The following is a 13161-nucleotide window of genomic DNA, read 5'->3' on the forward strand; positions in this document are numbered from 1 at the left end:
GGAGTCTGATTCAACATCATATGTGTTTAATGATGGGGTAAGAACTTATCAATTTCTGGTCCCTCCCCGACAATTCATTGGGCTTAGTGAATTTAGACCAGGCCCCAATTTTGAAGACGCCCTTTTAGTTATATTTTCACATATTCCCTTTCTCTTTTGAGCACTTTATTCATTTTTATAGAGATTTGTTCACTACACTTTTTGACCACATTCACTGATACACCTGCTCCCATATTCCTACTGTGACAGAGAGGTACAAACATTATGCAAAAGTTAGTGGGTCACCATTTATAATTAGGTTATGAGTTAGTATAGACCAGGCTGTTGTTGAACAATGGCCATCGTATGGTGATAACTTCAATCGTAGGGGAAATAACTACCCACAAGTTACTATCATATCAAGGGGGCACATTACCTGTTTTTGGCAATAAAAATGATGTCATTATATATCGATATTAACTAATTCTCTAATAACCAGGCATTGGGGAAGCAATGTGACCCTATTTTATCATGCTGGTAATTTATGCATATTTGCATAAAGAAGATGTGATTGATGATCGCGTCATGTATACACATTGAATATTTGTTTCTGGCAATATTGTTGCTTCTTCCAATGAAATTGGAGTTATTGACATCGCCTTGTGAATTTCCATTTAGAATTATGCGCGATTGCACTACTTAGAAGTAGAAAATCAATTGAGTATCCATGGTAATGTGGTAGCTCCGGAATTTATGCTTTTTCGCGTATTTCTTCCGGAATGCAGACAATGCCTAATTTATTTTTATTGTGGGAATATAAATCCAGCAACGATATGATAATAGAATGTATATACAGGGTGCGTACATTCAATTTCATGAATTTCAATGCAATTGATATTTCGAATAATGAAATGCATAGTTTGTCTTCTGTTTTCATGCACCAAGACCTGTATTTCTAGGGGTAGTTGGGCGCAGGTCATCAAACTTGAAAAAGGCATCGCCGAAACGCATTGTTGTGGGTACAAGAAAGTTTAATTGTGCTATCCTTTGGAGTGTCGCTGTTATTATTTTGGAATCCTGGAATCATAACGTTCCCTGAATATATATAATTATATATATATATAAATTACCTACTGGCGGCCGCCAGTCGGTAGTTATAGTTAGGACCTATTTTCCATAGGAAATCCGCAACATTCTATTCCCAATAACTTTGGCGCCGGTTGACGAATCTTCGCTAAATTTTCAAAACTTTTGGACAGCTCCGGTCCACTCCTATCCTGAAAGTCTCGGGGTGATTCGTCAAGCAGGGCTGAGAAAAAAGGGGAGTCCCAAAACGTTTTTTTTTTCCCATACAATTTTCCATAGGCACCTTTAGTCGCAGCTACAGCCCGAACTGCTGAACGGAATTACACCAAATTTGGCAAAAAGGTAGCCCTTGGTTCAGAGTCATGCCTTTTGGTTAAATGGTGTAAATCCGTTCAGTAGTTCCTGAGAAAATGAAAAGTAAAATCACATATATATCTGGATGGAGCCTAACCACACATCTCATCGTGAGATCTGACTGGCTGTCAGCACTTCATCCAAGAAGTGTTGGCAGCCATTTTGGGACCAATATACATGATATTACCTCATTAAAAAGCGTTGCAGTTAATAGAAGGTTTTAAGACTTTAGTTACATTTTAAATCATTGGTTGATGGTACCATACTCATTTTAGGAATTGCGGTGTGTTCTAAGGTGATTTTACCATGTGAAAAAGTCTTCTGCTGGGATATCATGAATCATGTTTGAGAGAAAACTATTTTCTCATGCTTTTCCCACAGAGGTTTGGAAGGTGATCTATAAGCTAAACTGAGAGCATATTTTCTGTAAATTCACATTATCTTTCTCAGTCATGTGAGAATGAAGTCTGACATTCTCAGTACAACATGTACATTCAACAAGGGCAGAGACTGTCAGTTGATTCCTTTGTGTTCTACTGCAGCTTCCCAGAGTGTTCTAAAGAACAACTAGAGCGCTAACAGTCCTACTTATGACAAACGTATTGCACACCTGAAGCCATCTTGATTGGAATAAAGTGGTAACTCTTAAAACATTTAATTTGCAAAGGAACAAAATGAGGGGGTTCATTTTGCCATAGAAATTATGATTAGTGCTGCAGAAAGAAAAATTAGGGCACATTTTGACTTCTCAAATTCTCTTTTATTTCATTAAAAGATTCTGATATGCAGACTGAAACATGCACTTTGAATACCATCAGCAGGCTTCCCTGGTGAGCAGTAGCTTTACTACAGTGATCTAATGAGCAACTAGAGTGCTAACATTCAGAAATTATGGCAAATGTGTGAAACATCTGAATGCCTTCTTGATGGAACCTAAGTAAAAAACTGAACGTATTTCCTACTGAGGAGACTGCAGTAAATGAGGAAATTAGGAAACTTCATAACAAATAAGTCTCCCAAGATGGCCACCAGAGACAAAAGAGCCCAAATGTAGCACAAATATCACCCAGATGTAGCCCAAGTATAGCCCAATGATAGAATGTCCCAGAGTGTTCTTAAGAACAACTAGAGCGCTTACTGTCTTACTTATGACAAAAGTATGGCACACCTGAAGCCATCTTGATTTAAATAAACTGGTAACACTTAAAACATTTAATTTAAAAAGGAACACAGTGAGGGGGTTCATTTTGACATGGAAATTATGATTAGTGCTGAAGAAAGAAAAATTAGGGCACATTTTGAGTGACTTCTCAAATCCTCTTCTATTTCATTAAAAAATTCTGACATGCAGACTGAAACATGCACTTTTAATACCAGCAGCAGACTTCCGTGGTGAGCAGTAGCTTTACTACAGTGATCTAATGAGCAACTAGAGTGCTAACATTCAGAATTTATGGCAAATGTGTGAGATATCTGAATACCTTCTTGATGGAATCAAAGTAAAAAACTGAAAGCATTTCCTACTGAGGAGAGTGCAGTAAATGAGGATATTAGGAAACTTCATAACAAATAAATCTCCCAAGATGGCCACCAGAGACAAAAGAGCCCAAATGCAGCACAAATATCACCCACATGTAGCCCACATGTAGCCGAATGACAGAAGTGTGCAAAACACTTTTTATTTTTTGTGTTTTTGCAGTTTTATATAGTGCAGACTTGTCAGGTATTGGAGTGCTTTACATGAGCATTGGTTACATCACACAAGAACAAATTCATTTTGGTTGAAGACATGGGGAGACTAAGTGATTTGACCAGAATCACAGAATGTTGAGCTGAAGCAGAAACTCCAACCTGGTTCCCCAGTTGCAAAGTCTGCTGCTCTGGAAGTAACACCACATCCTCTCCCATAAGTGCAACATTTAATCAAGTGGTCAACTGGATAAAAAAACATAAAGTAACAAATAATTTAAAAGTGCTTTTTCGCTATTTGAAAACTCAGATAATATGTCCTCATTTTAGTTTTTTAGAGCACTAACCATAATTTTAATGCAAATAAGACCCTCTCATATATGTAATTTCTAAAGGAAATGCTCTAGGTATTACAGTTTTGATTACATCAAGATGACGTCAGGCGTTCCACACTTTTGTAATAAATATAGAATGTTAGCAATCTAGTTGTTCATTAGGATACTATTGAGAGGCAGAGGCCAGGGGCACGGACTCTGAAAATTGAAGGCAGGTAGGAGGGTGCAGAGGCAACAATTTGACCACACTGGGCAGGCAGGAAGGGCAGTGGCAGCACAACAGACTATGGAGGGCAGTGGAAAGGGGGGCAGGGGCAACAAACCAACCATACAGGACTGGCAAGAGAGGCTGTGGCAATATAACAGACCATTGTGGGCAGAAGGAAGAGGCAGTGGTAGTACAACCATACATGCCAACAGACCCGATTCAGCCAGGAAACGTCCAATGTTTTTAAGCTCAAATTGGCTTTATTTGATCTGTCTCCTGTCTACAATTTCCTCTTTTTCAATGTAACTCAAAGGGGAAAATCAATACCCCAGTTTTTTTTCAAAATCTCCCTCTTACCTAGTTCAAAATGTTCGCAAGTATGGTACATTGGATCATGGCAGGCAGGAGGAATTGGGGTAGGGACATGGACTCGGATAACAGAGGACAGGAGGGACATGGAGAGGTGCACCAAACTAACCCTACAGGGCAGGCATCAGGGTTTGCAGCAGCACAATACACCACACTGGGCATGCGAGACGGGAGTGCAGCACAACAATCCATAGAAAGCAATAGGGAGGGGACAGTACCATGCACATGGACAACAGAGAACAGAGGGGAAAGAGGCAATGGTAGCTAGCTGACCATAATGGACAGACAGGAGAGAAAGCTGCAGCATAACAGACCATAAAGGGCAGGAGGGACGGATCAGGGGCATTACAATGGAACAGAAATGCCAGGAGGGAGGGAATAGGGGTCTGCACTTGGAACAAGAGGACTGGGGACAAGGGGGCAGGGCAGGAGCAGCAAGATGACCATGGAGGTCGGGCAGGATGGGCACTAGAAGCAAGACACACCATGGAGAGAAACAGTGAGACTATGATGCCATACACACAGACCATGGAGGGGAGGTGGGAGGGGGTCAGGGGCAGCTAGCTGACCACACAGAGAAGGTGGGAGGGGCCGTGGCAGCACAGAAGACCATGCATGGCATGCAGGAGGGTTAGTGACAGCACAATGGCTATGATGGGCAAGAAGGAGGGTGCAGGGGAATGCACAAAGGACCATGGAGGATAGAAGGGAGGGTCAGGACCTGGGCACAGACAAGAGAGTTCAGGGGAAGGGACCTCACAACAGACCACGCAGGGCAGGCAGGAGGAGCAGTTGCAGCACAACAGACCATGGAGGGCAGAAGGGTGTGGCAGTAAAATGGACCATGGAGGACAGGAGGAAGGGGATAGGGGCATGGAATGTGGACAGGCAGGGTGGAGGTGTCAGGGACAGGTTACAGTCATCTGACAATGCTAGGCAAGGTGGGAGGGGAGTGGCAGCTCAACAGAACACTCAGAGTAGATAGGAGTGGCAGGTCCATGGAACATGATGGGCAAAAAGTATGGAGCAGGGGCATGCACAAAGACATCGGAGGGCAGGGGGAAGGAGAATAGGGGCAGCAAGCTAAGCACAGAGGCTAAGCAGGAGGTCAATGATGGGGCATAGAATTGGGCAATGGAGGGCAGGAGGAGGGAACTGGTACATCATGCTAAATGGAGGGCAGTGGCAGCACAGAAGACCATGCATGGCAGGAGGGAGGAGGCTAGTCCATGGATTCAGACAACAGAGGAAAGGGAGGAGGTGGATGGGGCAGCAAGCTAACTGTTCAGAGAAGGCAGGAAGGCCAGTGGCAGAACAACAGCCACACAGGGTTGTAATAAGGGAGCAGGGACATGGACTTGGACAATGGATGGCAAGGAGGAGGGAAGGCAGGAGCAGCAAGCTTGGGTGGGGGCAGCACAATGCCAGGCCATGCTTCCAACCCTCACCATCCATTGTGATATGCATATTACTTAGCGTAAAAAAAAAAAAAGATATTTGCTGAAAAAAAGAAAAATTACAGGGACGGTATAATTAGACTCAGATTTCACTCATACACAACCAGTGAAATTCAGCAGTTATAGTTACCTGAGCTAACTATAACTTATGCCCCCACAATGTACTGCTAATGACCTCAGACATTACATCATTCATGACATGGTCAGTTATATCACTCATGACATCTCAAATGAGCTGTGAATGGAATGGAACTATTATCGCTATAACTTTATTTAGGGATAGTGTGTGTATATTAACACCCCTTTTTTTCATTTTCTTTTGTGTAAGAACCATTATAATACGCAACGTGCCCAGATTAATATGGCCGATAGCCTTTCACTTTAAAGTAATGTGTAGTCCATTGTTTATGTTGATGTTTGCAATTCTAAGTATGTTTATTATGAATAAGTCACGGTGACGAACATACAGGTATGGCAGTCATGGGGCATGATATGCTGAAATGACATTGTGTGCATATTAACACTTGTTTTCTTTTCTTTATTGTATCAATTCCTGAATTTTCACATCGTGACCAGGCCAATATGGCCGCCCGCTTTTTGGATTAAAGTAATGCACTGCTGATGACGTCACATATTACATCACTCATGACATGGTCAATGACATCACTGATGACATCTCAAATGACATCACTGATGACATCATCTACGTGATCATCTGATGCACCTCCTCACACCCTAAGATACAGACTACCATTCTCGAAACCATAGACACACCAATACTAGTACAGCTACAATATTCTGTGCACTATGCATGCAGACCTCTAATCAGCTACATAGATTTGATACAGTCTTTTAAATACTCAGTTAGTACCTATGCAGTCTAGGAATCCTTCTGTCTGTTCCATACACTTCTTCATTCAACCATCCAGCATTATCTACGTATCCTATCACTCTGCCAAAACCTAAGCACTAATACATTTAGCATGCACTCTCTTTGCAGCACTGAAATTACTCCAGTTATTAGTCATATACTTAAGGAATGGCCTAGCCACTAACACAAGTGCAGGTACAATATTTTGTACACTATGCATGCACACCTCTAACCAGCTACAAACTATTGATACGCTCTTCTAAATACCCAGTTAGTACCTATGCAGTGTAGGAATCCTCCTGTCTGTCCCATGCATTTCTCCAATCACTCATCCAGCTCTATCTACTTATCCTATTACTCCACCAATACCTAAGCACTTATAAGTTCCCTATACACTCTGTTTGTAATACTGTAGTTATTGTAGTTACTATTCATGAACTTATGGAATGGCCTAGCTACTAACACAAGTACATCTATAATATTTTGTGCACTATCCAAGCAGACCTCTAACTAGCTACATACTATTGATACACTCTTCTAAATACCCAGTTAGTATTCATGCAGTGTAGGAATCGTCCAGTCTGTCCCATGCACTTCTTTAATCACATATCTACCACTATCTACTTATCCTATCACTCCACCAATACGTAAGCACTTATAAATTAAGTGTTTACTCTGTTTGCAGCACTGTCATCATTCCAGTTACTAGTGGTATTCTTATAAAATGACCTAGGCACCAACACAAGTGCACATAAAGTATTCTGTGCATAATCCCTACAAATCTCTAAGCAGATACATACTATTGGTCCACTCCATTGAATACTGAAGTAGCACCCATGCAGCGTAGGATACCTCCTGTCAGTCTCATGCAATTCTTCAATCACCCATCCACCACTATGTTCTTATTGTATCAGTCTGCCAATACCTAAGCACTTATGGGGCAGATTTACAAGCACCCTGCGCCACCAGGATGTCCCGTTTTGTAATGTAGTGATGGCGCCAGGTACTCCCTCATATTTACAAGGAGAGGAAAAGCCACCCTGCATGGTTTTTCCTCTCCTTGTAAATACGACCCCTTCATACACAGAATTTTGCGTTGAAGGGGCGTCCCATAGGTGTTGCTTTGGGTGTTTCCACGCAACACCCATAGAACAAGACACATCTCCAGATTCATGAGAAATCGTAAATCTGGAGATGTGTGTGAATGCTGCGCCATCCTAGAGTTGGTGTAGCAAAGCGCAACGAGGAGAATTGTTTTCATTTCTCCTAATTTTTTCCTCTTTCAATGCCTGCTGCATTCCACAGCATACATTGAAAGAGGAAAATGCCTTTACTGATTGTGTTTGTGCAGGAAGGTGTCACTTCCTGCACAAAAACAATCCCTGCATGACACAGACATCCTTGCACCATGGTGCAAGGGTGCCTGTGTCACCGCATGGCTGCAGTTTGTGCAGCAGTGCAGAGGGAAGCACAGAGTTGCAACATATTCATGTACATATGTCACATCCTTGTGCTTCGGAAGTGCCACAGTGCAGTGCAGCTAAAGAGCTTGCAGTGTCACGCTGCAGTACTTCCTCATAAATCTTCACCTATAAATTCACCATACACTACTAATGCATTCTTTCAGTCAATCATGCTGTATACATATATTCAACCAAACTTTCACACATTACCTTGCAATTATAGTTCTTTCTTTAACTAGATAAGGTAGTTTTGATAAGAACTTTTTTTTATTTTTCTTTAAACAATTTTGTATTTTTGTTTTTTTTCTCCAAAAATGGACAAAAAAAAGAACGAATGAAGCAGGAAACATTTGGAATTACTTATCAACCCAAAAACAAAAAAACAAAAAAATTAACAACTATAGTTGAGTTGCGCAGCACAAACTGCATCAACCAACTTCTCACCGAAGCATATAAGTTTCTTACACTTCACGCAGTGTTGCTCGAGGAAGGCGAATTCTGGCCTAGTATCCATTGCAGGTGTACCTGAGGACGCTCCAGATGTACTTGCCACAGCAGATGAGGGGTTCAAAGCAGCTCGCCTCATTTCCTCCCGAGCAAGATTGAGAGGAGGCGTGGTCCGGAGATGCTTGTACATAGAAGCAGTGCCACAAGAGTATTTTTTTTCACTGCCTCTTGACAGGACTCGGTCACAAATTTTGCCCGTCACCTTTCTCGCATTTACTTTCTTCTCTCCAGGTGGAAAAGTGAAGAATTTCCACACGACAGATTCCGGCCTCTGTGGACGTGGTGCCTCCTGCAAGAATTCTTCTTCAGAAGATACTTCCTCCTGCTGCTGCTGCTGTCCAGATGCCATTTTGTTTGATATTTTTTGAAAAACTCCAAAAAAAAACAAGCAAAAAGGGTTCTTGTAGGAAAAGAGAGGTCTCTCTAAAGATGCTCCAACAAGAATGATTAAAATGGGTGGGGTCCTTCAATAGTTACAGTGAGAAATGTTATGAAACAATGAAATCTTTTTTTTTAGGTCACATGGGATCCGCGCACTCTGCGCTCATGAAGCACGCACCCGACGCGACCTCACTAAAATATATTTAAAAATAATATAAGTTTATTATAAGTACAAATATATTATTTTTATGAATATCTTAGATAGTCTCATGCCCTAATATTTATATTAAACACACATACATATAATTCTAGAACATAAAAAACTTTTGCGGGAGTCGCGCACCCAGCGCGGCCCAGCACGTATATGACGTCATGCGGGACCCGCCACCGCGCAAGCGTCGCGTACCGTAATGCATATGTGTCGTGAATGCACGGGAGCAAGACTCGCGGAGTGGTCGCATACCAATCGCGCACATCACGTAATATTAAATGTATATGATGTAACTGAAAAACATGCAGCTGTCGCACACCATACGCGGATCCTTCACGACGTTTCTAAAATGGCGGCTAGAATCCGTGCACCCACCGTGATGTGTACGCTTTGGGTGCGCGACACTGAATTTTTTTTTTTTTTTTATAAATTAAAAAAGTAAATAATATAAATATATTAAAATACAAAAATAAGACAAAAAAGTAAACAATATTTCAGTTTGAATTTATTTATTTATTTTTTGGCGTTTTCAGAAAAATGTATAATGTTATTTAATGAATAAAATATTTATAAATAAACAGTTAAAAAACTGTAGAAAATCAGTACAAAAATAGGTATAACTACTATTACACTTACAAATTTGCATTTAAAAAACCTTTGAAATTCAATGAAAAAACTATAGGTTTCAGAGACGTTATAGTTAGAAATTAGCATTTAAAAAAGCTTTGAAATTCACTGAAAAAACCATAGGTTTCAGAGACGTTATAGTTAAAAATTAGCATTTAAAAAACCTTAGAAATTCACAGAAAAAAACCTAGGTTTCAGGGGTGTTATAGTTTGCTGGACATTTCACTCATACAAAACCATAGAAATTCCTCCGTTATAGTTAGTTCTGCTAACTATAACTTGCGCGCCTGCAATGCACTGCTGATGATGTCACATATTACATCATTCATGACATGGTCAGTGACAACACTGATGACATCACTGATGACATCATCCATGTGCAAATCTGATACACCTCATCAAACACTAGTATAACCTTTCATCACTCACTGTAAAATACAGAGTACCATATTTGAAACCATTGACACACCAATACCAGTTACTACGTACCCACTCATTGATTCCTAAGTCTACACACACAACTACCCATTCAACAACAGAATCACTTATACATGCAGCCACTAATTAATAGAACACTATCAAATGCACTTATACACATATATAGACATTGACACATCAGCAGTCATCTTAGTCGGTTATGCAGTCATCCTTCTCACTCATGAAAAAAAGTAATCACACTTACATTTACTCACTTACACAATTATACACACAACACCTCATTTATTCAAACACATAGTAACTCATAGATAATATGTTAAACAATCACCATTACAATTAAACACTCATTCATATATTTACTCTCACAATCACTGACTCATATATACTTATTTATATACACCATCTCTCACATACAATGCCTTTTATTTTGATACTTTCTTAAAGATGTACAACTTAAACATATATTTGCTCACCAACACACAAATAAATACACGCAGTCACCCAAACAACTGTTTCCATATGCACTCTTAAACCTATACACCTAGTCAATCAACCATTTACACATCTATGCATAGAGTTACACACACCCCATCCAACCACACACAAACTCAGTGTCCCATACAAATACTCTCCCAACTAATCAATAACTAATATACACACTCATGTAGTTAGTGTCCAACTGATGCAGCATGTTATACAACAACAGAGACAGTGATGCACACATTCAGGTAGTTTAGTTACTAATCCATGTATTAAGTGAGAAACTTTTAATTACTCACTTAAACAGACAGTCAGACAGCTACTAAATCCTCCATCCAGACAGTTATATATCCACTCAATCTTCAATACAGATTGGTATATATATAATACATATTTAAATTTCAAACTAAACCACATTCACTGGATGATATCATCAGTGCTGTCATCAGTGATGTCATTTGAGATGTCATCAGTGCTGTCATTAGTGATGTCACTGACCATGTCATGAATGATGTAATATGTGACATCATCAGCAGTGCATTGTGGGCGCGTGAGTTATAGTTACCAGAACTAACTATAATGGAGGAATTTCTATGGTTTTGTACGAGTGAAATGTCCAGCAAACTATAACACCCCTGAAACTATGTTATTTTCTGTGAATTTGTAAGGTTTTTTAAATGCTTATTTCTAACTATAACGTCTCTGAAACCTATGGTATTTTCAGTGAATTTCAAAGCTTTTTTAAATGCTAATTTTTAACTATAACGTCTCTGAAACCTATGTTTTTTTCAGTGAATATATATATATATATATATATATAGTTATAAATGAGACTTCAATCTCAATGTGGAAGAGTAAGATAAACACACCTGCTCTTGTGAGAGGTCTACACTTACAGCTATAGAAAAGAAGACAAAATCAAGAATAATGTCAGAGGCAGCTAGATCTGAAATTGTGAAACTGCAATTGGCAACGGCAGAGAAAGTTATAGAGATTGTGGTTTTCATCTCACAGAGGCAAAAACTAGGTGAGACAAAAAAGCTGGCTGTGGTGTTTTAACTATCCAGGGAGAGGATGGAAGATCAAAAGAGTCAGTAACTTATCAACTAAATCTCAGTTAACATCTAATTTAGTGACAACGACAACCACAGCAGAAAATGCTAAAGACTCTTTGCTTAACAGCTGAAAGCTCATTTGTACCAAATCTTTCTTCTAAGGCAGTAAATGTAAATGCCAGCAGGAATCATGATCAGCTAACTGAAACCTAAATGCACACAGTTTACATTAAGAGAGATGCCAAAACAAACATTGGAACAAAGTTTCTCAATGGGAAAAACATTCTCTGTCTTCTCACATCAGTGCCATAGCCTCCCATTAGGGACGAAACCAAACCTCGCTTCCAAACTGCATACATTACTGCCAATTCCAACTGTGATTGCTGAATCCCTCAGAAATATTCTGTGAGAGAGCCTTCAGGGGGACATCGTGACTCAAGAAAATAATTGTCTACAACCTTTCAGCTTAATAAAACTAAGGGTATCTTATGTCTATTGAATTTGCTACCTTCAATACAAGGTGAGACCAGTGGCAATTCCTTGTCTCAGGAGAATGGTGAAGAACAATTAAAGAGCTGTTTTTTGATGCCCCAACAAATTAGTTGATGAATGCTCAACCAGACAACCCTGACTCCATTGTAGTTCTTTAACTGAAGAACATTGTTTCAGAGATTAAGACAATACAAACAAATCCGAATGATGTTGCGGATAATTTAGGGCATCAAAAGGTAGAAAAAATGATTGATTTGGTTTCTAATTACAAGAATTAAAACTAAGACCATCAGATATAGAAGGCTCACAATCCATCTTCACAATCCATCTTCAGGGTCAAGTCTCAGCACTTTCAAAGGAGCTCAAAACACTTAAATCTGAAAAAGATTATGAAAGACTATGAGGATGTTCTATCTGAGATCTGTTGGGATTCCAGAATTTAAGGAAAGTGAATCATCAGTCCCATACCTGATTGAGAAAATCATTAGGAGGCATATTTTACCTGAAATAGCTGAAGGTCACTCAATCTGTAGGGCTCACAGAGTTCCCTCAGTGCTTAATTTGTAAAATATTAAGTCCAGGTGCTCAAATTTTTATATGAGGCCACACCAACTTCCACAGCTCCACCCACTCCCTCCACTGGCTCCACCCACTTACTATATTTGCTCCACCCACATCCTCAACTGGCCCTGCTAAAAGCCAGATGTATTACCACCATCCATATCAAGAGCACCACACTCCAGGAGGTGTCTGCACATGGTTGAACACCAGTGGATAGTCATGCACTCAGCAGCAGCGACCAGGCTGCCCCATATTTGCAGATTGAACTGAACAAACTAGTGAGATGAGTCACCAGAACCATATGCTTCACATTTTAAGTCCTAGCAGCAGCTTGGTGAAGGCTTGGTGAAGGCCTTGCCAACGGGGTCTCTGCTGGAGTTGTAGAGCAGGGCATTGCTTTGCTGCCAGCTGCATCCCACCTACTGCACAATGATGTGACTGTACAAACAGCTTAAATTGTTAACTGGGAACTAGTCATCTTCTCCATTTCCCAGCCCTCCTCTTCCCTTTTACGAGGCTCTCACTAGACCCCTCATGACAGTTCATGTTATGTCTGGATCTCTTCCCCACAGCAGATGGGGAAGGACCTTGCCGTCCC

The sequence above is a fragment of the Triturus cristatus genome, chromosome 12, assembly GCF_964204655.1.
Source record: "Triturus cristatus chromosome 12, aTriCri1.1, whole genome shotgun sequence".
NCBI classification, from domain to species: Eukaryota; Metazoa; Chordata; class Amphibia; order Caudata; family Salamandridae; genus Triturus; species Triturus cristatus.